The 25681-nt window shown below is 45.5% G+C and overlaps 1 protein-coding gene across 1 annotated transcript in view; it reads right to left on the bottom strand.

Annotated features, from left to right (window-relative positions):
• The window catches only part of Ctnnb1 (catenin beta 1), a 32810-nt gene extending 31541 nt beyond the window's left edge, over positions 1 to 1269 (bottom strand). Inside the window, exon 1 of the mRNA XM_052724673.1 lies at positions 1190 to 1269. The gene's annotated coding sequence lies outside the window, so the exon portion shown is untranslated. The remainder of the gene's footprint in view (positions 1 to 1189) is intronic.
• Between the last annotated feature and the right edge of the window lie 24412 nt (positions 1270 to 25681).

The raw sequence follows: 25681 nt of genomic DNA, 5'->3' as shown, positions 1-25681 counted from the left end.
GAGCCTAGAGCATACTCACTAAAACACACACACACACACACACACACACACACACACACACACACACACACACGGTTTGTATTTGCACTTTGGGCAGAAATATTAATAAGCCAGCATTGGTCCTTCTGCATTTTTGGATACTTAGCTCTATCAAATCCATTATTTAAACATTTACTGCACACCTAAAACAATGAGCCTCCCTTTGAGGACAGCCGATGATTGCTTCTTTTGATTAGTGCCTTCATTTAAAGTAAAACTGTAATTGTGAGTCAACTCTACTTGACAATAGGCAGAAATGATGGGAAAACAAACTGAAATCAGGGTGTGGTCCATGTTGGATTCCATCCCAATTCCCCCCGGGAAGGAAGGATCCTTTCCAAGCAGAAATGTAGCACCAAGCAACATTCCATGCATTCAGAAACAGCCAATACTGATTCTCTAAGAAGACCTGTTAAAAAATAATTTCTTTATGATACCGAGGAAACACCAGGCAAAAACCTCACAATCGGCTTTTCCTTCTACATTTGTCAAGTGGACTATTTATGGACCCAGACTTTTGATTTGTAAAACATCGTGTCGGGGTGTGTCATCGTTTTGTTAATTTCCAGATGAACAGGCTAAGCAGTTGTAAATACCTCTTGTCAGTCTATCTGTCGATTATTCTCCCACACAGAAGCCGTCTAGTAACCCACTGGGCAGATTCCGCACAGAGCCACGGTGGAAAGCTCGCAGCGTGCGTACAACTGCAGGGCAGAGGAGGGATCGCGAAGGTGGCAGGAGGTGATGGCCATGGAGGTGGCTGTGGCCTGGTCCTTTAGTTACGCTGGCACCATCCTTCACGCTTGAAGTTGCGTGTTCTCCAGGCCTTCCTTGGTTTACCGTTCTAAAGAAGTGTTTTCACGGCTACCTTAGACAGTGTGATGAGGAAGCAATGGAGACTCGTCGTGACAGGCAAAGGATATGGAGGTATATGTTTCTTAGCATTTCTCAGAACTAACAGATACCGTTACGATACTAAGAAAGCATGCTTTGACACACCTACCCCCCAATGCCCACACGCGTGCAAAAATACACACACACACATGCACTCACACACACAGTCCCTCTATTAAAAATTTCAAAATGGTTGCAGGTATTTCATTCACAAGAAGGTTAAAGGCGTTTCCCATCGAAAGAGGGATTAACTTACCGGAGGATTCTGGGACTGCAGATGTACACTGCGGCAAAATCCTAAATTCGTCGAAAAAAATCATTTCTGGACTCCAGCTGCTAAAAATAATAGAATTATAGCAAATCATGAAGGAGATGAAAACAAGCCATTTTCACATCCCAAAGTGTTTGGGGTGGGGTGGGGGCGAGTCTTTTCTTTTAAAAGATGTCTTAAACAATGCAAATTTTAAAGTGGCTTTTCTTCTCCAGAGCTCGCAGCGCCATGAAATCGATAATTTTTGATCTTTCGGTTAGTAGGCAACATGGTGAGCTATTGCAGGGACTGCAGGCAGCAGACATGTTCTTGTCAGCTAAAAAATTTCATATTGTTTTTGAATCCGTTGAGATCTGCAGAAGGGGCTAGCACACTGGTGTTTGTTCAGCTTGCACCAGGCTATGGGGGGGGTGACGCGAACCCTCAGTTTATCGACATATACATGTCTATTGCTTTATATATATTAAAAACAGGGGGTCTTACTGGATCTTAAACAAAAAATTATGTAAAAGGAGTGGCTGGTGTGATTATAATCCCATCATGCAGGGTCCACGGTTCCCATTTAGTGAAATTTCGCAGAGGGCAACTTCTTAAGAACATCCCTGCTGTGCTGAATGAAAAGCATGAACCAACCAAAGACAGAATTCATCTGTGTTTATATTTTACAAACAATGGGAAACCCACTCTTTGTATTGCTTTTCTTCCCCCACCTTATTATTTCATGAAACTGCAGCATCTCCCCGCCCCCCTGCAAACACTCACCACCCAGCAGCAGTGTGCCGACCCTCTCTGGCTTGTCCTTCCTCTTCCCTTCCGCTTTCACAAATTCTGCACGCGCCATCTTTGTGTGGGGGTGATGCTCTGCTAACTTCACCCAGCCATTCTCTTACAAATCCGTTCAGAAATAGAAAATTACAGTGCGCTTTGGGGGCTTAATTTGCCTGATTTCTTCTCAGGCTTCCCTTCTGACATTGAAAAATGGAAACGAAAAGGGGTGAGCCCCCCCAAAAAGAGAGATTTCTACTCTCTCCATAACCTGTTGTATACAGTGGTGATAAAAATTATTATTAACATAATAGCAACAGCTGCAGCCTAAATAGAAGCTATGAGATAATTAATGTGCTACAACAAATTAATTTGGTGCAGGTGTTTCTGTTGTGAGCTGGGTAACCCAGGCCATATAAAGTCTAAAAACAACGGCCATCCCCACCACTACAACAAAATGCAGAGCAAAAACACCCTGTTTGACAAATGTGGCTATTATTTAAAAAAAAAAGAAAAGAAAAAAATCCTCCCCAACTCCACCCAATGGTTTAGTTACAGTGAATATAGTGTTCTGTGGGGGTGTGTGTGTGTGTGTGTGTGTGTGTGTGTGTATCTATGTGTACGTGTGTGTGTACCACAGTCCAGAGTATGGCATGTTTAAACATATGGAGGTTTTATGCTGTCTCGGTTAGAAAACATATGGACCAGCCATAGTTTATGTTTTTTTTTTAATTAAAGACAAACTGTCATATTTAAGAGCTCCATTAGTTTAACAACAAAAATTATGTGTAGCTGAGAGGAAAATAAGCATTAAGTAGTTCTTTATCTGAAGTAACACTTTTTAAAGACTGTGACACTCACCTGCCATAGAGGAGACATAGTAACAGGGTGACCCTCTCCACTGATGTGAACCTCACCTGCCATCAAGGTGAGTGTTTCAGGGAAAGCTTTTGCTGGCTAGACAAGGAGCATATTGCAGAAGCACTTCATATCCGGGTAGCACCAGCAGGGACCTAGAGAAGGTCATGATGCCACAAGCAAGTGTTTGCTTTCTGTTTTATATCATTCAGCAAAAAAATAAGTTTGGGCATGGAGACACAGAGGGGCGTAATAGTGATTGATTTTTTTTTAACTACTTGGCTAAAAAAATTTACTTAAAGATATAGTCATTTCTTATTTTTCTCCCAGTAATGCTACAGTTCGCATGGCAATCTTAATTCTGTTTGTTAGAAAGCAACACACAAAATCAAGGTCAAATTTTGAAGGTTTTTATTCATTAAGTTTTACACTCCTGGCTGACTTTTACCATGAACTATAAGCCTTCAGTGGAATAAGTTGGTTTCTTATAGAATCCATACATTTTAATACTTTAGTACACTTTTGCAGAAATGTTAGCTCTAAAAGATTTAAAATTATTCAAACACTATTCCACATACACACATAAGGGGCACTGCATTAGTACATTATTTCTTTAAAGTCTGTCTTGGTTCTAATGCTCGATCTGAGCCGCCCTGCCTCCTACACAGGGGTGTTGAGTGTTTACCGTGCCGTCCTCAGACACACACCCCATTCTTTCCTTTGTTTTAATCCAAGCCTTTTTCTTCACAATCTCTGTTCCAGTCTACTCAGAAGTAGACTACTCAAATATTTCGAATTTACAAATCTATAATTTGTATTAGAGAATGGGAGAGAGAAAACAACAACAACAAAAAAAAAAACCCAACAAAGACCATGGTGGTTTTCTCTTTTTAAAGGAGAGGAAAATGGCCAATTCTTTGGAGATAAAAGAAAAGTTGACAGGTATGAAAGTGCCCACAACTGCTGGGATTTCCCTGGGATTTCTAGCCTACGCCAATCCAGGATGAGAATCTGGAACCATGGAAGTGGTCTGATTATGAAATCTATGTGGGGAAACACAAAAGCGCTTTCATTTCTGTTGTGGACAGGAATTGCCCACAGTAAACATTTCTCCGTCCCCTCTGAGTTCCTTGAGAAATGAAGCGGACGCGGTCAGTGCTTGCTACTCACTCTCTCCTTTACAACCGTCCAAATCCAGCTCCAGCACCCCTTCCTCTTCAGCAGTCCTTTTCAGAACTGTAGTCTCGAGGTGACTCTGCACAGGTTTGAAACAATGTTTCTAAAATGATGGCTACTCTAAGTCAATTTGTTTCCGGGTGGGTTGTTACATGGGAAAAGCAAACAGAGCTACTAGGATGGTTCAAGCGTTGGCTTGACTGTGACAGTCACACCACACTGCAGCTTTCTCCTGAGTGTGATTAAAATATCTAAATATTTTTAATTTTACAATGTACTTAGTAATCTTATATATGTAGCCCTTGGATATATATTTATTTAAACTGCTTCAATTTACTGCTGTCAATACTTAGACTAAATATGAATGAAGCTTACCTCATTTAAAATTAAAACTATAAGGCTGGGCGGTGGTGGCGCACGCCTTTAATCCCAGCACTCGGGAGGCAGAGCCAGGCGGATCTCTGTGAGTTCGAGGCCAGCCTGGTCTCCAAAGCGAGTTCCAGGAAAGGCGCAAAGCTACACAGAGAAACCCTGTCTCGAAACCCCCCCCCCCAAAAAAAAAATTAAAACTATAAATACAAGTGTTATATTTTATCGACATATTTCCCAGCTACTTGTGTGCATGTTTTGGATTCTGTTTGCTCCACTCACCCATTGTTCTAGAACTCTGAAGTCATTTACATAATCTGTTAAACCAACTTTTTACTCATCACAACCTGTGTAATTTGTAGCTTGATTTATTGTCATTGATGAACTTTGTGAGTCTTTTAGAAACTCCCACCTTATCCTTTCTACTGGCAGATTCAAAAGCACCTCTATTGATATAGAGTCCCACTCATGCTTTCCAATGTAACCAGAATATACACTATACACCCAATGTAAACAATATACACAGTCTCTTGCATCACCAATTTTTCTTGATATATTTAACTCCTTTGTGTGTATCTGTAAATATCCTGTGTCTTTTTCATCCTTACTACTGTTTTTAAAGAAAGTGAGCAATGAGGATAAAGGATGTTTTTTAACAACAAAAGATTCTAAAATATCTCATTTAAGAATAGTTGCCTTTGGGGGCTGGAGAGGTGGTACAATGGTTAAAAGCATTTGCAGTTCTTTCTGAGGTCTAGAGTTTAGTGCTTAACACCTGTCGCAGGGGGCTGGCAGGGGGCTCACAAGTGCCTGTAACTCAAGCTCCAGGGTATTCAGTGCCCTCTTTTGGCCTCTGTGGGTACAACACTTACGTGCACAAACCAACAGGCATGCACATTTTTAAAAGAAGTCTGTTTGCCTTTGGTAGTTGGAAAGATAACTCAGTTGGTAAAGTGTTTGCCATACAAGCATGAGGACATGGGTTCAATCTCTAGAACCCACATAACATAGGCAGGCGTGGTAAACACACTTCTAACCCCAGTATTGAAGAGAGGGAACTCTCTGGGGAGATCTGTGGGGCTCACAACCAGCCTAGCCTGGTTAGTGAGGTCTAAGTCATGTTCCTAAAGAAGACCTATCTGTCTATCATCTATCTATCCATCCTTCTACCCATCTATCATCTCTCTACCTACCCACCTACCTGCCTACATATCTATCTATCCAAGTATGTGGAGAATTTTCCGAAAGTTTCTATATAGGGCTGGGGATGCAGCTTTGTGACAGAACACATGTTTAACATGTACAAGGCCACGGATTCAGTTACATGCAACAGAAACCACAGACCTCAGTAGAGAAGACTCCGAATGAGGCTGTCAAATGGTCAGTGCATACTAGGTACTCACAGTTAACTCAGGTGTTGTAACAGTTTCCATTTCCATTAGCAATACCTGAGTGTCTAGTTTCTGATAGTTCCATCAAGGGAAGGTATGTGAAAGACACTGCTGTGTCCCATCCACTCCCTAGACAATCACACTCTACTATAACTGGGCGTGACTGCCCAGAGCTTTCTTCTAACATCAAGAAGCAGGCTTGGCTTGTGTGTATGGGTGAGGGGAGATGGGTAGACAGAAGTGCCTGAGAGTTAATTCCCTACAAGTGCCACCAACCAGGGATGGGAAGGGACTTGGTGGGTGAGTGCCATTGTTTTCTTACTTGCAAAATTCTGAAATGCACCCCACACTGTCTCCCTCAGTTCCATATCTGAGCTCTACAAGCTCGTGATGGGCGCTGGCGGGTAACTTAGCCTGTCTTCACTTCTTTTCCTTTGCTCTTTATTCCTCTACTGGTTTCCTTCAATCAGGGAGGACCAATGGGACAATATGTCATCAAACTTTTACAGTTTCATAAGTGATATTTTGCAATTTGAATTTGCACTCCTCTCTTGAATAAAGCTGAGTATTTTTTCACACATCTGAATGTTTTTCACTGTGCTTCCTTAGCTGTATATTTTGCCCCTTGTTCCCTTCAATTTCTACAGAATCTCTACATTAGAAATATTTGGTCTATGTCTGTAATATTTGGTTTATTCTGTAATATTTGGTCTATGTCTGTAATAAATATGATTTTTTTTTCCAGTTTGGGGGGTTTGTTTGTAACTTATTTGGCTTTGTTTTCTTTACTTTTTCTTATTTCCCCTCCCCCCTTTTCTGGACATTTGGGAGATTTTATATTTGTTCATTTATTTATTATTTGTTTAGTTAGTTGGTTCTGACTATTGAACCCAGGGCCTCATACATACTAGGCAACTACATTCCTAGTCCAAGATTTTATTTTTATGCATACAAATTAATGAGCCTTTCTCTTCATCTCTTCTGTATTTTACATTATAATCAGAAGCATGTTACAGGGCTGGCAAGCTGGCTCAGCAGGTGAAGGTGCTTGCTGCCAAATCTGACAACCTGAATTGGATCCCTGGGACCTACGTGGTGGAAGAAGAGAACGGATGCCTCCAGGATGCCCTCTGACCTTTACATACATGCCTTGGCATGTGCACATCCACCTACCAAGCAAAAATTTAAGTAATAAAAAGGATTCAGTGTTTTAGAATACCATGTGTATTTAAAATTTTTTATCTTTATTAGGAATTTAGCTTATGAGAGGTTCTCAAACCCCCATTTACTATAGGAGTCTGGCCTATGATCTCTTCCAGGAAATTATCCTTGGATTAATTGTGTCTGATGTTACAACTGGCCACCTAAACCTACTTCCTGTTTCTTCTTGCAAATGACTGTGAGTCTTTTGGCTTTCCTCCTTACTCAGCCTCTACTTCCCCTGTGGCAGAGACATTTCCGCAGCATGTCTACCTACAGTAGCCTCTAGGAATCATTTGACTTTCTCAGGTTCACATAGCCCCTAGTTCTCTCTGTTTTGTTCTGAGCAGAGCAATGCTGTGTGCTCTTTCCCTGGGTCTTTGGACATTATCGCTCTTAATATAGTGGTGTTCTTTTTTTATTTCAAGCTAAAAACTAATAAAACACATTGAGAGGGCTCCTAATTTAATAGTTCTCAAAAATCTGATTTCTATGGCTCATCACACTATTGTTTACATTTTAGATCTATTTTGTCTTAATAATTGTTCACTCAGAAAAAGAGAAGGGCAGAGAAGAGGAGGGAGGGAGGGAAAGAGGGAGGGAGGAAGGAAGGCGTGGCTTTCACTTACCTCTTAGCTGTTGTAAAATACCCTTGAACTTGATTAAACTTAATTGTTTTCACCAAACTAGATGAACCAACTTTTAAATATTGATTGCTAGCTATCTGTGTGACCAGTCTTAGGTAGGATTTCTGTTGCTGTGAAGACACACCATGACCATGGCAACTCTTAAGGAAAACATTGAATTGGGGTGGCTCCCTTACAGTTCAGACCATTATCATCATGGTGTGGAGCATGGCAGTGTGCAAGCAGACATGGTGTTAGCTACATCTTGATTAGAAGGCAACAGGAAGTGAACTGTCTCACTGGTAGTAGCTTGAGCATAGGAAACCTCAAAGCCCACTCTCACAGTGACACACTTCCTCCATCAAGGCCACATCTCCTAATAGTGCCACTCCCTTTGGGAGCCATTTTCTTTCAAACCACCACACCATCTAAGAACGTTTCTCAGGCACTCTGTACTTTTTTATGCTACCCCAAGCCCACTCTGCTGTTGATCTCATCCAGATCACACCTGAGAAAATCATTCTTTAGCAAAGGACACTTGACGGTCTTTGGCCTTCTCCAAAGAAGCAGAGTCTTCTCTCAGAACAAATGAGCAAAGCCTCCTCATTCTGTGGATCTGGTTAGCTGCCTTACCCTTGAATGTGAGCAAAGCGGGGCAACCCAAGTTCTCACTCTCACGGATGCTTGAAGCTCCATCTGCATTGTCTTGAACAGTACGCAGACACTCTGACACTCCGTGCGTCTATCTCTGCTCACCTTAACTGGGAGCAAATTGTGATGGCTGATTCCACCAACTTGATGGGATCCAGACCTAACCAAGAGACAAGCCTCTGAGCAGGTCTGTGAGGGAGTTTCTAGATTGCGTTAATTGAGGTACAAAGACCCACCCCGAAATGTGGACAACACTATTCCATGGACTGGGGTGCTGACTAAGAAAGAGGAAGTGAGCTGAGCAGCAATCTGCTTCCTGACTGGGTGTCATGTGACTGGCTGCCTCGCGTTCCTGCAGCCATGCCTCCCCATCACAGCGGACTGCGCCTACGAGCCAAAAATCACTCTTCCCTTCCTTAATCCGGTTTTGTCAAGTGTTTTGTCACTGCAACAAGAAAAGTGACTGATACAATAACATTTCTGCCTGTTAGGACCACATAGCTGCAGATTCTGCCTCCCTGGGTAGTTAGCAACCTTCATGGCTTTTTCTTCTATGAAACCAGGAAAGGAAAACCCGGCGGCAAAATGCCCAGCCCCTAATCCCTCTACAAGTTTCTGGTCTCTGGGGAAACTTGTATCGTCACCGCCCACCCGCTCATCAGAATACTTCTCCCCAGTGTCCCAGGCTTCGGGATGGGATCGTAAGTCAGTCATTATAATAAAGGTGGCAGTGACAGATCTCCAGGAAGTGGGCCTGCAAAGTGAGGGAGGGAGGCACATCAGAGGGACCGGGCTTGCCTGGCTGCTAATGAGCACACAGAGGGCTTTTCTTGCTTATGGGTGAAAAAGATGGGAGTCTATTTGAAGATGAGGCATGAGATAACGCCATCACAGAGGCTCCTAATGTGGCTCCTAATGCCATGGTCAGGAAATGCCTTGTTCTTATGCTCCAGGAGACATAGGTGCTCGGATGCTTGTTTACTGAATGCATCCAACTCGGTAAGACCACAGGCTAGCCAAGTCTCTTACACAATGGAGCTATGCACAGGGTGATTACACTTGATTGACTTAATTGCCTTGAGTTTCGTGGATAAGGTTTTCTGGCCTCTCTGCTTCAGTTGAAAGAATAAAGATCTCCCAGAACTATTGTCAATTCATCGCTAAAGGATTTCCAGAATGCAGAGTGCCTCTTGTACTCTCTTCTCCTAAGAGGTAGGGATCTTCTAGAGAGAGAGAGGGAGAGAGGGAACATGCATGTATGTGTATATGTACATGCATGTGTAGATCAGAGGTCAACTTCAGGGGATGTTCCTCAGGAACTGTCCACCTTGTTTATTGAGACAGGGTCTCTCACCGGCCTGGAGCACCAAGTAGGCTAAGCTTTCTGGATATGGAGCCCCAGGAATCTGTCTGTCTCTACCTTTCCCTAGCCAGGATTGCAAGTACAAGCTGCCATGCTGGCCCTCTTTGGCCTGAGTTCAGGGTATTGATCTCACATCCTTACATCGGCAAGAGACGTGCCTCCCCAGCTCAGTCCTTCCGAAGTAGCTCTGATGGAGAAGTAAACTCGGCTCACTCAGGACTCCACCGCCCTGTCAACTCCTGTGTCAAGAATGCCCCATTTTTCCACCTTGACTGTGGGGATGTGGCCCTCAGCAGGAAGACACCTGGCATTATTCCCTGGTATCCTGAGAGGAAATAAAGCCACAGTCTTGCCTCAGGTGCTAACGTGACTGTGGAATTCCCCTAGGCCTGCACCCAAGACTGAATCATCAGCCTTTCCCTTCCCTTTCTGCATCACGTGGTTATTACTGAAGCCTTGCAGTCAGAAAGGCAGAGATACTCCCAGTGTGGTGGATCACAGCAGGCCTTCCAGCAGGCCTTCCAGAAGACTTTCTGGAAGGCTCTTGTAAGAGGAATAAGAAGGAAGGCTCCCATCCTTATCTAGTGTTGTTTAGAAGCCAGACTCTGTGGGGAAATGAGGAAGGCCTGCTGATGAGGGATTTCTGTTTGGCAGGACAGGAAGGTTCCACACTAAAAACAACGTGGTGAATAGACATCCACTGAGCTGCAGGCTCTAAAAGGAGACTCACGGAGTAAATGAACTGCCTCAGTGAAGTTGTGTTTTTTGTTTGTATTTATTTATTTTTATTTATTTTTATTTTTGAGACAGGGTCTCTATATATAGCTATAGCTGGCCTGGGACATTTTATGTAGACCAGACCGGCTTGGAACTCACAGAGATGCTCCTGCCTCTGCCTCCCAAGTGTTAGAGTTAAAGGTGTGTGTCACCACACTTGGCTCTCAATGAAACTGTTATAGGATTTTTCCTCTAATTTATTGTTAACAGTCCTCTTCTCTTGAGTCACTCCATGATGAACCTCATGACAGGCACCTCAAAGGGGCAGCAAGCTTTACCTGTGACTAGGTGCAGGTGTCAAAAAGCACAAACAGAACCTGGGCGAAGTTTGCTTCTGTGGGCTTCCGCTATCCTTACAGATCTTTTTGAGGTACAGTCTCATTTAGCACAGGCTGGCTTTGAACTTGATGTGTAGTGCACAGTCTCACTGATGTGTAGCTAAGGAGGACTTGAACTTCTGATCTAGGAAGAGCTAGAAGCCTCTAGCTCCCAGTGCTGGGACCACAGGCTGCACCACTGTATCTGGTGCAGGGAGTGAAACGCAGGCCTCCAGCATGCTAGGCAAATACTCTACCAACCCAGCTGGTTCTTACAAAGTGCGATTCGTTTGTTCACTGAAGAATAGGAATCTGATTTTTACCTTACGTGCTGTTAATAATCTAGCGGCTTCCTTTTCAAATCTCAATTTACATTTATTTGTATGTGGAGGTCAGAGGACGAGTCGGGGGAATAGGTTCTCCTTTCTACCACGTGGGTTGGCAGGTTCTCAGGCTTGGCGCAAGCACCTCTCCCTGAAAGCCCTCTCACTGGCCCTTGAGTTACTTTTTGGAGCATCAGATGGATGGATGAGAGCTCAGGAATGCTGACCTTACAGGCTTCACCTCTCATCTGCTGGTGTGTACCGACTGAAGGGATCCATAAACATTCCCAGGAGAACTCTGGGGCCCCATTCTTCAACATTTTATTGGGACTGCTGAGGGAAGGTTTGAACTTGGGGCACAAGTGGGACCAGGGCTTAGATTACCAGCACCATTGTATGACCGCTCCCTGACCCTGGTGTCTATCTTGCAGAACCAGCACCTTCATTCCTTATTTAGACTTTGTTTCCCCGTCTGCTGGAATCTATTTTGGACACTTGTCCAGACGTCCAGCAGTGCTTGGGAATGTGTGTGCCACCTACATGGGACTGGTTCTTAATCAGTGATGTGGGGGAGGAGATGACACAATCCTTGGGCTCCCTGGACTCAGGTCCAGACAACTCTGAGGTGTCAGTCACACTCTAGAGGATCCTGTGGGTGGAGACTGAAGCCACTTCCCAGGTGACACACCCCTCCCGGGCTTCCTAGCTTCCCTGTCTTACTTCTTTTGTTTCCTCCCAGGTCTCCTTGGCAGCACTTCTTCCATTAATCACAGGCATGCTGGGCCAGCCTTTATCTCAGAGCCTGCTTTTAGAGAACTTAAGACCACAGTCAACACATATGGCCAATCCATGTGCTCAGTGAGGTCAGCATGCCCAGACATGTAGAGGGTATGACTGGTTGGTGCAGCCTGGCCTGCTGAGGGATTCTGGGCAGGCCTTGCTCTCTGGAGCCCTGGAGTACTGAGCAGGTAGGGAACAGCAAGACTGGGCTTTTCCTGTACATCTTAAAAGGTTTGATGAAACCCAGCTTAGACCCTCAGGCTGAGGCTCTCTAGGCCCAAGGAGAGTGGAGCTACCCTTGCCTCCTCCACTCAGCGTGCTCCATGTATAATGTTGAGACTTGGTCACAAGACAGGTCTGCCTTTAATTCATCTCCAGCCTGTGCTCCCACTGAGTCCCGGCAACCTCCCAGCCTCCCCGTTCCTACCCATAGCCTCCAACTTTATGGCTTAGATAGCTGTGCTCCCCCCACTTCACAGCTTTGTGTGGTGAGAACCAAGGATAAGGTTTTCCACCAGCAGATCATGGCCAGTGTGAACACCTGATACAGACAGCTTAGGGTCACCCTTGGTCATTTTCCAGCTGTGAGAACTTGGGCAAGTTGCTGCCTCTTGGAACCTCTCTCTTCTCCTCTTCCAGGTAAAGAAGCCTCTGTCTCACAGGGTAGCTGCAGCAATGGAATGGAATGATGCATGTAATCGGCAACACCGTGTCTACCACAGGAAATCACCAGTAAATACAGGGACTCCGGGCACTCACCTCCAAGCCCAGTGACCCGAGTTTGATCCCCAGGACTCAGCTGGTAGAAGGAGAAAACCACCTCTCACAAGTTGTCCTCTGACCTCCACACGTGCTCCACGGAATTTGCACCACACCCACAGATGCCACCCACCCATCCACCCACATGCACACCAAATAAATAAGTGCACTTTAAAAAAAATACTAGCGAGTGTGATTTTTTTCTTAAAGATATTTCTCCTCATGTCTGTGTCCAGCTGGATTGAGATGTGCATGATTACCTAGATTTAGCACGAGTGTGCTCTGTGCATAAAGCACACCCTGTCTGCGTGGCTTAAACAAAACTTGCTTTGGGGATTAGGAAGGTGCTTCATAAAGAGGAGCAATAGCTTTCCAAGCAGGAAAAACAGAGAAACAATGAGCAGCCTGGACACAGGACGGGAAAGACTGCAGGCTGGGGAGAAGCAGCGATAGTTCAAACCCTGAGTGACAAAAGCCTGGGGGTTGACATGCAGGCGAGATCCCAGGTGCAGTGGCCACTCAGTCATATGTGGATGTACAGCACCATGGCCATAAAGTGAAGATGAAGGCTGCACCGTCCAGACCTAACACATAGACACAGCAGCTGAAATAATAAAGTCTCCCTTTGCTCTTTTTTCAAACTGAAGTATATGTTACTCATACAGAATAATGTCTCACAATGACATCTTCATACATGTCTAAATGTATTTTCCTGGGTTGGAGAGGTGGCTCATTAGTTAAAAGCACTGGCTGCTCTTCCAGAGGACTTGAGTTCAATTCCCAGCACCTACATGGTGGCTCACAACCATCTGTAACTCCAGTTCCAGGGGATCTGATGATGCCCTCCGCTGGCCTCTGAAGGCACTGCATGTATGTGCTGTACATACATGCAGTGTATGTACATATATGCAGCCCAAACACCTGTACACATAGAATAAATAAATCTAAACCAATTAAAATATATTTTCCTATTGCTCTCTTGTCCTCTGCCCTCTCCTGCAGGTCTTCCTCTTCTCAATGAGCCCCAACCCCACCCATTTTACACACACACACACACACACACACACACACACACACACATATATATAATTTAATTTAGATTCTACATATGGCAGAAAATGTGATATTTGTCTTTCTGATTCCAGCTTGTTTCACTTAACGTGATGATCACCAGTCCCATACAATTTCCTACAAACAACATCATTTTGTTCTCTGTGGCTGAGTAAACCTCTATTGTGTCTATAAATCACATTTTCTCTATCCATTCATCCTTGATAAGCATCTAGATTGAGTATATATCTTGGCAATTGTGAACAGTGTAACAAACACAGGCATGCCAGGATCTCTGTGGTACATTGACTTAGAATCCTTTGGGTATATACCCAGGAGTAGTCTAAATTAGCCCACATGGCAGTTCTCTCTCTCTCCCTTCCTCTCTACTCCCCCACTGCACACTGATTTCCATAGTGGCTCTACCAACTGTGACGTTCCCACCTTCAGGACATACATCTCCTCCCCACCCCCATCCCCACCCCCCTGTGCCCTCCCCAACATTTGCCATTGTTTTCTCAGTAATGGTTTATCTTAACTGCCAACTTGATGGGATGTAGAATCAACCTCGGAGATAATGCTCTGCATGACTGTGAGGGCATGTTGGGAAATTTACCTACAAAGGAAAAATGCACCCTGAATGTGGATAGCGCCATGCCATGAGCCAAATAAAAAAGGAGAAAGCAAGCTGGGCACCAGCATTCCTCTCTCTCTGCTTCTTTACTGTAGATGCGATGTGTCCAGCCTCCTCAAGCTCCTGTTACTATACAAACTTCCACCACGAAGGACTGTGAGCCCAGAAGGCCCTTGCCTTGAGCTGCTCTGTTCACAGTGATGAGGAGAGTAGTGAATATCACTTACTAACACAGAGACCATTCTGACTGGGGAGAGATAGACTCTCAGCGCTTTGATTTACATCTTCCTGGTATATAAACATGCTGAATGTTTTTCACTCATTTATTGGCAGTAAAATAGCTGGATGCAGGTTGGTTATATTTGGAAGGACAATGTAGCAGACTTTGTTGACCAACCCAGCATCGGCTCCTATCTCCCCCTTGAACCTGTGCTGAGCAAGGCCCACCTTTCTTGAGCTATAACATAGTTAGACCAGCAAGATGAAAAAGTTGCCTATTGGAGACCCCATTAAAACCACAGAGGAAACATCATTGTGTTTGTGTCTCTTTCCTTAAACAGGGGTGTGACATCTGGAGCCTCAGCAGCCACATTGTAACCATAAGGGAGAGGACAAGAGAAAGCCAGAGGCATTGGCCCTGAAATCTTAAAATTTGTCATGGGAGAAACCAGTTTCTATTTGCTTAATATACATTAGCCTTCATGATACCATTCTTGCTACTTTTGGCAAAGAATATTCTGAGTGGGTTGATGGAATTTCCCACCCCACCCCACCCCCTTTCCTTCTTGTTTGATTTGAGATTTAGCCCAGTATGAGCAGGAAACTAGCAGAGAGTTGACTGCAACTCTCTTTCTGGCTCTGTAGTGGCTGAGAGGCCTAAAGCAGACACTTAACATGTACACCATTGTGTTACCTTTGACCTTTCTGCTTGACAGAGGCACAGTGGTGACACCTTCCCCATGTTGTGGGAAAAGGGGGCACTATGGTCTACCCAGCTCAGAAAACACAGTTAACATGTGAGAGAAGCCCCCGAGTGTGCTCGAGAGGGAGCCACACTTGTTTCCAGGCTCCCTCACTGTCCTCTGTGGTGCTCCCTCATGGATCTGGGGCTCAAGCCTTTGTCCAGCAGTGCTCCGAATTTCCAAAGGCCAGCTGAGAGTCATACTCTTTGGGGGTGAGTGCCAGAGTACTAATTCTACACAGGATTTATCAGGTGAACACTGACCCCTAGGAATCCCCATGGAGGCTTCAGTGTGCACTGTGTTCCCAGTGGAAGAGTCAAGCTGCAGTGTGCACTGTGTTCCCAGTGGAAGAGACAAGCTGCAGTGTGCATTGTGTTCCCGGTGGAACAGACAAGCTGCAGTGTGCACTGTGCTCCTGGTGGAAGAGTCAAGCTGCAGTGTGCACTGTGTTCCCAGTGGAAGAGTCAAGCTGCAGTGTACACTGTGCTCCTGGTGGAACAGACAAGCTGCAGTGTGACCTGTGCTCCTGGTGGAAGAGTCAAGCTGCAGTGTGCACTGTGCTCCTGGTGGAAGAGTCAAGCTGCAGTGTGCACTGTGTTCCCAGTGGAAGAGTCAAGCTGCAGTGTGCTCTATGTTCCCAGTGGAAGAGTCAAGCTGCAGTGTGCTCTATGTTCCCAGTGGAAGAGTCAAGCTGCAGTGTGCACTGTGTTCCCAGTGGAAGAGTCAAGCTACAGTGTACACTGTGCTCCTGGTGGAACAGACAAGCTGCAGTGTGCACTGTGTTCCCAGTGGAAGAGTCAAGCTGCAGTGTACACTGTGCTCCTGGTGGAACAGACAAGCTGCAGTGTGCACTGTGCTCCTGGTGGAAGAGTCAAGCTGAAGTGTGCACTGTGTTCCCAGTGGAAGAGTCAAGCTGCAGTGTGCTCTATGTTCCCAGTGGAAGAGTCAAGCTGCAGTGTGCACTGTATTCCCAGTGGAAGAGTCAAGCTGCAGTGTGCACTGTGCTCCTGGTGGAACAGACAAGCTGCAGTGTGCACTGTGCTCCTGGTGGAAGAGTCAAGCTGAAGTGTGCACTGTGTTCCCAGTGGAAGAGTCAAGCTGCAGTGTGCTCTATGTTCCCAGTGGAAGAGTCAAGCTGCAGTGTGCACTGTGCTCCTGGTGGAAGAGAAAAGCTGCAGTGTGCACTGTGCTCCTGGTGGAACAGACAAGCTGCAGTGTGCACTGTGCTCCTGGTGGAACAGACAAGCTGCAGTGTGCACTGTGCTCCTGGTGGAACTGACAAGCTCTGCCTGACATTGGCAGGGTTACAGGCTCCTAGGGCACCATCCGTGCACACATCTCTCAGTGGAATGACTCCTTTCCTGGTGTACACAAGTCTACCTTGTTCTTGTTCCTGTTCCTTCTATAGTAATACCACAGTCAGTCATGGGCCAAGCATGGCACCAGGCAAATCTCACTGTGCTTTCAGAGAGGTGCCAAATTTCAGAAATTCTAAAGCATTGTGCTATAATAAACAAAATCAGAAATCACAATTGCTTACTTAAAAAATGCATTTCTGCCGGGCGGTGGTGGCGCATGCCTTTAATCCCAGCACTCGGGAGGCAGAGCCAGGCGGATCTCTGTGAGTTCGAGGCCAGCCTGGGCTACAGCGCGAGATCCAGGAAAGGCGCAAAGCTACACAGAGAAACCCTGTCTCGAAAAACCAAAAAAAAAAAAAAAAAAAAAAAAATGCATTTCTTTCTTATTTTATTTTAATTTTTTGTTTGTTTGTTTTTGTTTTTCAAGACGAGGTTTCTCTGTGCAGCCCTAGCTGTCCTGGAATCCACTCTGTAGACCAGGCTGGCCTCAAACTCACAGAAATCCACCTGCCTCTGCCTCCTAAGTGCTGGAATTTAAAGGTGTGTGCCACCACCACCTGGCCAAAAAATGTATTTTGGGGCCTGGATAGATGTGGCTCAGCAGTTAAAAGTGCTGATTGTAGTCTGCCATGGTGGCCTTTAATCCCAGTACTTGGGAGGCAGAGGCAAGCCAATCTGTGTTCCAGGCTGGCCTGGTCTACACAGCAAGTTTCAGGCTAGTAAAGGCTGCCTGAGTGAAAACCTGTCTCACAAAAATAAAAGTGCTTAATGCTCTCCCAGAAGACCAGAATTCTATTCCCAGCACCTATTTTGGGCAGCTCAGAACCATCTATAACTCTAACTCCTGGGGATTCAATGCCCTCTTCTGGCCTCTGAGGCACTACACTTATGGGCACACACAAATTAAAAAAAAAAAAAAAAAAAAACAAATTTTTAAAAATTAAAAAAAAAAGCAACATATTTCTTGCTAATTGTTATAATCTGGAAGAAAAATCTTCTGCGACTCATGCCTTTAAGTATTTGGTTCCCAGCAGGCGATGCTGTTTTGGGGGGTTATGGAACCTTCAGGAGGCGGGGCCTCCTTGAAGGAAGTGAAGACACTGGGATCCTGGCCCTGTTCCCTGTCTAGTGTCTACTTCCTATTCCACAAAGAGGTGAGGTGAGGAGGTGTACCACTGACACACTTCACCTGCCATGGTGTGCCCTCGCACCGTGCCTTCCCTGCCACAATGGATTGTATCTTAGAGGGTGAGCCTACGGACGCCCTTCCTCCCTTGAGTGGCTTTTGTCAGGCATTCTCTCAGTGTCAAGGAAAGTGACTAACACACTGATGTCTGCGTGATGCCACGTGCATCTGGCCCTTCCCCACCAGCTTACAATGCTTCAGAACATGTGGCTTCTAGGGGGAGGAGAGAATAAAGGAGGGACATTAGCTATTAACTGCATTGGTCCACTGTCCAGAACTTGCTTGGCCTACTGAGTGGTACTATGGAACAATCCTTTTCTACACTATGAATATGTATTACTCTCATTTGCTAATAAAACACTGATTGGCCAGTAGCGAGGCAGGAAGTATAGGTGGAGCAACTAAACTAAGGATGATAGGAAGAGGAAGGATGGAGTTGGGGGGTTGCTGGCCAGACACAGAGGGACCAGGAGATGAGTATACCACGCTAATAAAGGTATCACCACATAGCAGAGCATAAATAAGAAATATGGGTTAACTTAAAATGTAAGAGCTAGTTAGTAAAAAAGCCTGAGCTATTGGCCAAACATTTATAATTAATATAAGCCTCTGTGTGGTAATTTGGGAAGCGGCTGCCAGGTATTTGGGAACAGGCAGTCAGGACAGGAAGTGTCCAGTTACAGAGTGGAGGGTGGAAACAAGAAGAGGACACTCTGCCTGCAAGATGTGCTGGGGCAGTAGTGGCACAGAGCGTGTGGGAGTCACCAGCCATATCTGGTTGGATTTAAGGCCTACTGCATGAGATGGAACCCATCCCTGACACTGCTTGGGTGGACAAGAACCTGAGACTAGATTGGTCAGGGACCTACCAGAAAACCAATAGTACAGTTCTGGGAAGGAACATAGCAATCACATGACTCCTAACAACATTCTGCTATACTCACAGATCCATTCCTTGTGCGGCCATCATCAGAGAAACCTCTTCCTGCAGCAGATGGGAGCAAATACAGGGACCCACAGCCAGGTAATATGAAGACAGTGAGAGACCTTGGAACACTCAGCTCTAAGTGGGATGTCTCCAGGGACTCCCTCCCCTCAAGGCTCAAGGAACCCTGCAGAAGAAGAGGTTGAAAGAGTGTAAGAACCAGAGGGGATGGAGGACACCACGGAAATAAGGCCCTCTAAACACAGCAGGAACAATGCACATAGGAACTCACAGAGACTGTGGCATCATGCACAGAGCCTGCACTAGATGGGGTCCTGGAGGTGAAAGGAGAAGTGGACACACATCCCCATCCTTAACCCGGAAGCTATCTCCAACTGACAGCAATGAAAATTTGTTTTTTTCCAAGGGAGTCTTACTGGGGAAACAAGCCGCTCTTAAGGACTGGCTGCATGCCCAGCTGTCGACGGCCAACACAAAATGAACTCAAGGGCATCTTTAGAAGTTCTTTGTCTCATAATGTTGAGTCAGAGTTGTTTGTTTTTTCTGCAGGTCCTTTGCATATATGTTATGGCTTCTAGTTTTGTGTTTTTATGAGATTCCTGTGTGTGCAAATGTGTGTGTCTCTATGTACTTCTTGCTCTTTTTCTTGGGCACTTTTTCTTCTGTTTGTCTGTTTGTTTTGCCTTTTCAGATTTGTTTTTGCCTTATCTTATTTATTTTATTACTATTCCTTAGATGCCTGTTTATTTTCTAAGGGGAGACAGAAAGGTATGGATCTGGATGGAAGGGAGCTGGGCAGGAACTGGGAGGAATGGGAAGCTGTATCAGAATATATCGTATGAAAGAAATGTATTTTCAATAAAGGAAAAAAAAGGAGTGTATTGAAGAATGTTCACAGTGTCATCCAAATTTACATGGCCATATTTCTTACTGAGTTATAAGCACTTTAGGAACTAGTGTGCTGTGTACAGCAATCACCTGTGTTACCTTTACCCCCTTACTCCCTTGGCTAGCATAGTTCACTGATGCAGGTCCTACCCTCCTCTCTCAGGTCACATGTCTCTAGTTGGAACTTTTCTCTCTTCCACAATGGGCATGACCTACAGCTTGGCCAGTCACAACTGTGTAACTTTTCTCTTTCAAGTCTCACGTAAGCACTTCATAGGAGTAAAGCCCAAGCCACCTTGCCTGCTCCAGGTGGCTGGACAAGATGATTCTAGCTTCCTCCTTACATAAGCATCACAAGCCAGGCTTCCCTGAAGACAGAAAGAACGTCACCGAAAGTGACAGCATGCATTCCTTCTATAGGTTTACATTTTACTGAGGTCTGTGTGTGTCAGTGAGTCAGCTGAGCCACACATGGTCCTGACACTCTAAAGGACTGCTGGATCTCCCAGGGGACCACTCCAATTAAACCTTGAACTGTCTACTCCTTGGTGCCCCTTTGATGCTTCCCTGGACCCACGCTCTGACTTCACTTCCGCCCCCCAGGACTCCCCAGCTGAGACAAACTGAGTACTGTTCTACAAGGCCTGTCTGCCCACCTGGGAACAGGAGGGGAGGCTGCTGAGATCACCTAACTGTAGCTGGCAGGTAATAACTCCATCTCTATTCGAAAGCATCCAGTTTATGCTAATATTTTTTATGCCAGTTGCCAGCCCATTCCTAAGGAGTATATGTCAAAATCAGGTGTTAACAAAACAATGAACAAAATCAAATGTACAGTCAGTAATTATCGGTTTCCTTTGATGAATCTGCCCTAGAGTTTGCTATCACCAATCTGATGTAAAATTAAACAGAACAAAAGAGCCCCTTTGGGAGGGGTATGAAATCAGCATTTTAAAACAACTTTTTTTTGTCTACTTTGGGCCTTTACTGTGAATGCATTTACTCTGAGTATGCTGGGACTCAGTCAGAGAATGACCATGCTGAGGGTCTGCTGGATACTACCTGGGTCCCACAGTTTGCTGAAAGGATCCAGGGAGTCTGTTGAGGTGGGGCAATGTCTTAGTCTCAGAGGTAGTTTGGGTCAACACCAGCAGGTCCCAAATCACTCTACAGCACGTGTGTGGCTATGCCAGGAACCTGGCAGAGCCGAGGCCCAGGTAAGAGCAAAGGGTAGCTCTGTGCCTGTGCACTCTGTCCTGGGCCACCAGCAGCGCCCTCTTTTGCTGCTGATTGAGACAGGTTGGCATGAGCTGAGGGCTGTTCGGTGTACTGGGCTTTGTTCTTCGATGGAAGGGTTGATAGGCCCGTCAGGCATTGCAACAACCTTGAGATTTTCCCTTGAAGTTATGTGGCCTATGTTCTAGTTTCCTTTCTGCTGCTGGGATAAAACACAGTCCAGGCCACAGTCCATCACAGAGGGACATCAGGGCAGGGATTCAAATGGGATCTTAAAGCAGAAACTATGGAGGAATGCTGCTTGCTGGTTCAATCACAGGTTCAGTTAGATTTCTTATACAACTCAGAACCACCTGCCCAAGTGATGATGCTGTCCACAGTTGGCTGGGCCCTCCTACATTGATTAACAATCAGATCAGCCCTACAATCTGGGCTGGGAAATCCCTCAATCAAGACTAACTTCTCAGGCAACTCAAGGCTGTGTCAAGTTGACAGTCAAAGATAATCATGACAATCTACTGTGGAAATAAGTATTGACGTTCCTCCAAAAACGAGGAACAAAATGATTATGTGACCTAGCTAGGTTGTTCCTGGATATATATTCCTTTGACTCTGAAGTCAGCATACCACAGAGACACAGCCATGGTCACTGCAGCACTGTTCATAATGGCTAAGATTTGGAATCAGCCCAGGTATCCATCAAGGAATGAATGGATGAAGAAAATACAGAATATATGTACAATAGAGTTTTGCTCATCCACAAAGAATAAAATTACATCACATGGAGAAAAATAGATGGAATTGAAGATCATGTCAAATGAGACAAGTCAGGTTATGAAATTCAAGTCTTTTCTCTCATATGTGGAAGACAGGTTTTAAAAAACTCAGACATGAACACAGTAAGATGGGGACTGTTCGGGAAGAGGAAGGAGCCAATGGGAGGGCACAGAGCGTAATAGAGGGGTGTTGGTGCTAAAAGTCCTTCCGTGGGGGAGACATAAACAACGTCTACTCTGTCTCCTAGGATCCTAATGACCAACAGGGATACAATTCCCCCAAAATTCACTCCTGGGAACTGAGGAGTTTGCTGGGCTTACCCAAAGAGCCTGGGTGGAGGGTCCCTGACAGGAGTGTGGGTGGCCTCAAAGCAGCCACACCGAAAGGTCTGCACCAGCATAAACAATGACTCCCTCATGGCTTCGTCGATGAAGCCCCTTCCCTAGTCTCCCCTAGCCTGTATACTCTAGTCCCTCCCCCAAACCCTGAGTCACATGCAATTTCACACGGCTGGCTAGAACCTCAGGTGAGGTCCGCTGACCTCCCCACTTCCTCCTCCTTGGAGGGAATGTCAGCAGCCTGCAGGCCCAGCTGTGATGATGAGCTTCCAGGAGGCCCAGCTGATCCCACAGAGATGGTGGCAGTGTGGTTCAGAGGCAAGTCCTGTACAGCAGGTGTGACTATGATCTAAGTACATGCTGTGTATGTGTGAGAATGTCAAAAATGTAGGGGGCTACTAAACTATCGTAATGCCACCTCATGAATGTACTCCTGAGAATATTTATTAAACTATCTTTTAAAAACTGGTCTCTGGTCACTTAGACCAGCCATAAATTCCTATACAATGTGTTCATGACCTAAAGGTCATGAAAACTGCCTGCTGGGCATCTGAAATTAGAAGAAAGGCCCTTATGTCTTAGTCTATGTCCTTCCCCAAATATAGATTACTTGCCAACCAAAATCCTCTCCTTCTGTTGCTTCTGGATGTTACCACAGGCCCTTTTATCATATACTGGTTAAAATATGAGCTCTACAAGCTTGGTACTAACCTGGACCTCAGTGAGAATCAATGATTTGATCCATATGATCTGGAACCAGTGGGAAATGTGATGGCTGAAGAAACTCCATTTTAGGCTAAGCATCCATCTTGGTACCTAATAGTCATTTGTCTCTGACTCAGATTCCTGGAAGACAAGTTCCCTGCCACTCTGACTCTTTGACCCCCACCCAGAAATGTACAGCTATGACCATCTGTTGTGATATAACTAATTGCTGATTTGGGCTTCTGTGACCTGCTTAGTAGAACAGAATTCCAGGACTATATTGCAGTCACCTGACTGCCTAATCTTGGTACAGCCAAAGAGCTCTTTGGCTTCTGGAACTTGCTTTTGTAGATATCTGAGGACTTCTTGTGGTTTCCAACCCTTCCCACATCTGCTTCTGTGCTGCATGGCTCTGATTTGGCTCAGAGACTGTGGCCCTGCTCGAGGTTTTAATAAATTTGGCTAATTATAATCTGAACTGAGTCTGGAGGTTTACAAGGAAGCCATTACATTTTAGAATGAATATATACTAAAAAAAATTGTTATATGGTCCCAAACAATCTGATTTGGATATCAGTCAAGATGGACAGTAACTGTTGAGTCTCCCCCTACAAGGACACTTGTAACAAACTTCCAAATAATGACACAGAGACTTCCCTTTAATTAGGGAAGCTTGGCCTTAGCTTAGGCTTGTCCCATTAGCTCTTATAAGTTAAATTAACCCATTTATATTAATCTACGTTTTTGCCTCGTGGCTCTTTACCTCTCTTTCATCTTGCACCTCCTATTTCTTCTGTCTGTCTGGCGACTCCTCTGCGCCTAGAGTCATCTCCTCTTGCTTTCTCTCCCCGGAAATCCCGCCTATACCTCCTGCCTAGCTATCGGCCGTTCAGCTTTTTGTTACACTAATCACAGCAAATACATCTTCACACAGTGTACAAATATCCCACAACAACTTGTTCCTGTCTTCCCAGTCTTCAACCCTGCTGTTTTTATCTCTTGGAGTACTTGCCCCCATTGCTTGCTGCCCTTCAGTCATGAAGGCCGCATGGAATTTTGACAAGAGCCATTAAAACATAAAATAAAGTCCATAAATCTTAAGGGTCGTTCTTTGTTGAAAGCCAGGAATGTGCATCCACCCCATGCCTGGACCATGTTCACCTCCTTCCAGCACAGTCCCCTGTACTGCTCAGGGAGGGGGAACGCACCCTCTGGATCCCACACTGACACTTTGAAAGGGATAGTGACGTCCTCAGAGGCAGGTCTTAGGTAACCTGTGTTGGGCATATTTGTAAACCTTTAAATAAACATCAAAGAGATCAAGAGCAGCTGTGGGGATGAGAAGAACAGCTTGGGGCATTCCTTCCTCAAGAAATCAGCTGCCTCTGGGAAATTCCGGTGGAAACTGTAGGCCTTGTCTTTGGTGAAGCTCAGACACTTGCTCGGTGTCTGCTGGTGTGTTACTGTGTTGTTACTGTGTTGTTGCCGTGACACAATACCCAACAAAAAGCCACTGGGTGGCTCACAGTGTGTGTGTGTGTGTGTGTGTGTGTGTGTGTGTGTGTGTGTGTGTGAGCATGGCTGCCTCAGTACACCCTAGGTGGTCTCACCGCATCCACACTCAGAGAGCAGAAAGTCACCAGGAAGTGGGGTCAGGCTACAAAGCCTCAAGACCCCTCCCCTAGTGACCCACTTTCTCCAGCCAGGCTCCACCCACTAAATATTCTACAACCTTCCCAAACAGTCCCACTCCCTGGGGCCTAAGTTTCAAACCCGTGTGGCTATGGTGGATATTTTACATTGAAAACACAAGACTGGGCCATGGTCTTGCTGCCTCGATTTCCTGGGAGGTAATGAGGTCTCCCTTCACTAGAGGAAACACAGCAGCAGATGAGTCCACTCCCATCTCTGAGATGCCAGGACACCCTCTGAGGTTACTCTTGCCAGAAAAGTCAAGCAGCTTCTCTGTCTCCTCTGTGGTAAATTGTCCACACAAACCCTCAAGTCAGGCAGAACTATCCTAAAGGCAGCAGCTACACGGAGAATCCTATGGAGTCCCTCCCACTCAGACCTGCCGCTTTGGATCCCACCTGAATCTGGGAAACAGGATGGCCAGGTGCACAGGGCACCCTTGTGGTTGTATAACTCCCAGCTCCGACTATTTTAAAAAAATAGGTCTGACCTTCAAGTTACTTAGCCTTTGGGTTTCTGCTTGTTCAAGTGTTAAATGGAGATAATAATGGTCCTGCCCCACAGGACATCTGTGAAGTCTGGTGACACAGAGCACAGTGCTGGGAACACACAGTGGGAGCTGGAGGAACCTCAGCCAATACTCTGTTACTCGGATGTCACTGGGGGAGAAGATGGGAGGCGGGAGTCCTGAAACAAGCTCTTCTGAGGGGTGAAAGGAGCATGGACTAGAGCAGCGGTTCTCAACCTTCCTAATGCTGCGGCCCTTTAATACAGTTCCTCATATTGTGGTGACCCCAACCACAAATTATTTTTATTGCCACTTTATAACTGTAATTTTGCTACTGTTATGAATAGTAATGGAAATGTTTTCAGAGATAGAGGTTAGACAAAGGGGTCACGACCCACAGGTTGAGAACCAAATGGACTAGAGACACCGTTGCTCTTTGGAATCCTGGGCTGTGCTTCTAACTCTGCCAGGCTTCCCTGGGCTGTGCACGACTGTCTTGGCTGGGCTGACCTTTACAATGAACAGAAAAAAGATGAGTATGAGGACCTCAGTCAGATCCCCAGCACCCATGAAAAAAGTGAGGTGCAGGGTGCATGCCTGGAATCCAATGCTAGGGATGCAGAGGCAGGAGGACCCCTGGGGCTCGATGGCTGTCTGGTCCAGCTGAATCAGTGAGCTTCAGGTTCAGTCTCAAGACCCTGTTCTCAAGAAGTAAGGTAGAGAGAGACTGAGGAAGACATTTGACATTGTCCTTCTCTGAACTCCACACACACACACTCCAGGGCCATTCACACACGCGCACGCGCACGCGCACGTACACACACACACACACACACACACAC

This window comes from Peromyscus californicus, unplaced genomic scaffold (genome assembly GCF_007827085.1).
Source record: "Peromyscus californicus insignis strain IS unplaced genomic scaffold, ASM782708v3 Scaffold_11__1_contigs__length_118956290, whole genome shotgun sequence".
Taxonomy (NCBI): domain Eukaryota; kingdom Metazoa; phylum Chordata; class Mammalia; order Rodentia; family Cricetidae; genus Peromyscus; species Peromyscus californicus.
The sequence above is the reverse complement of the archived record's forward strand: the minus strand, read 5'-3'. Positions and strand labels throughout refer to the sequence as shown.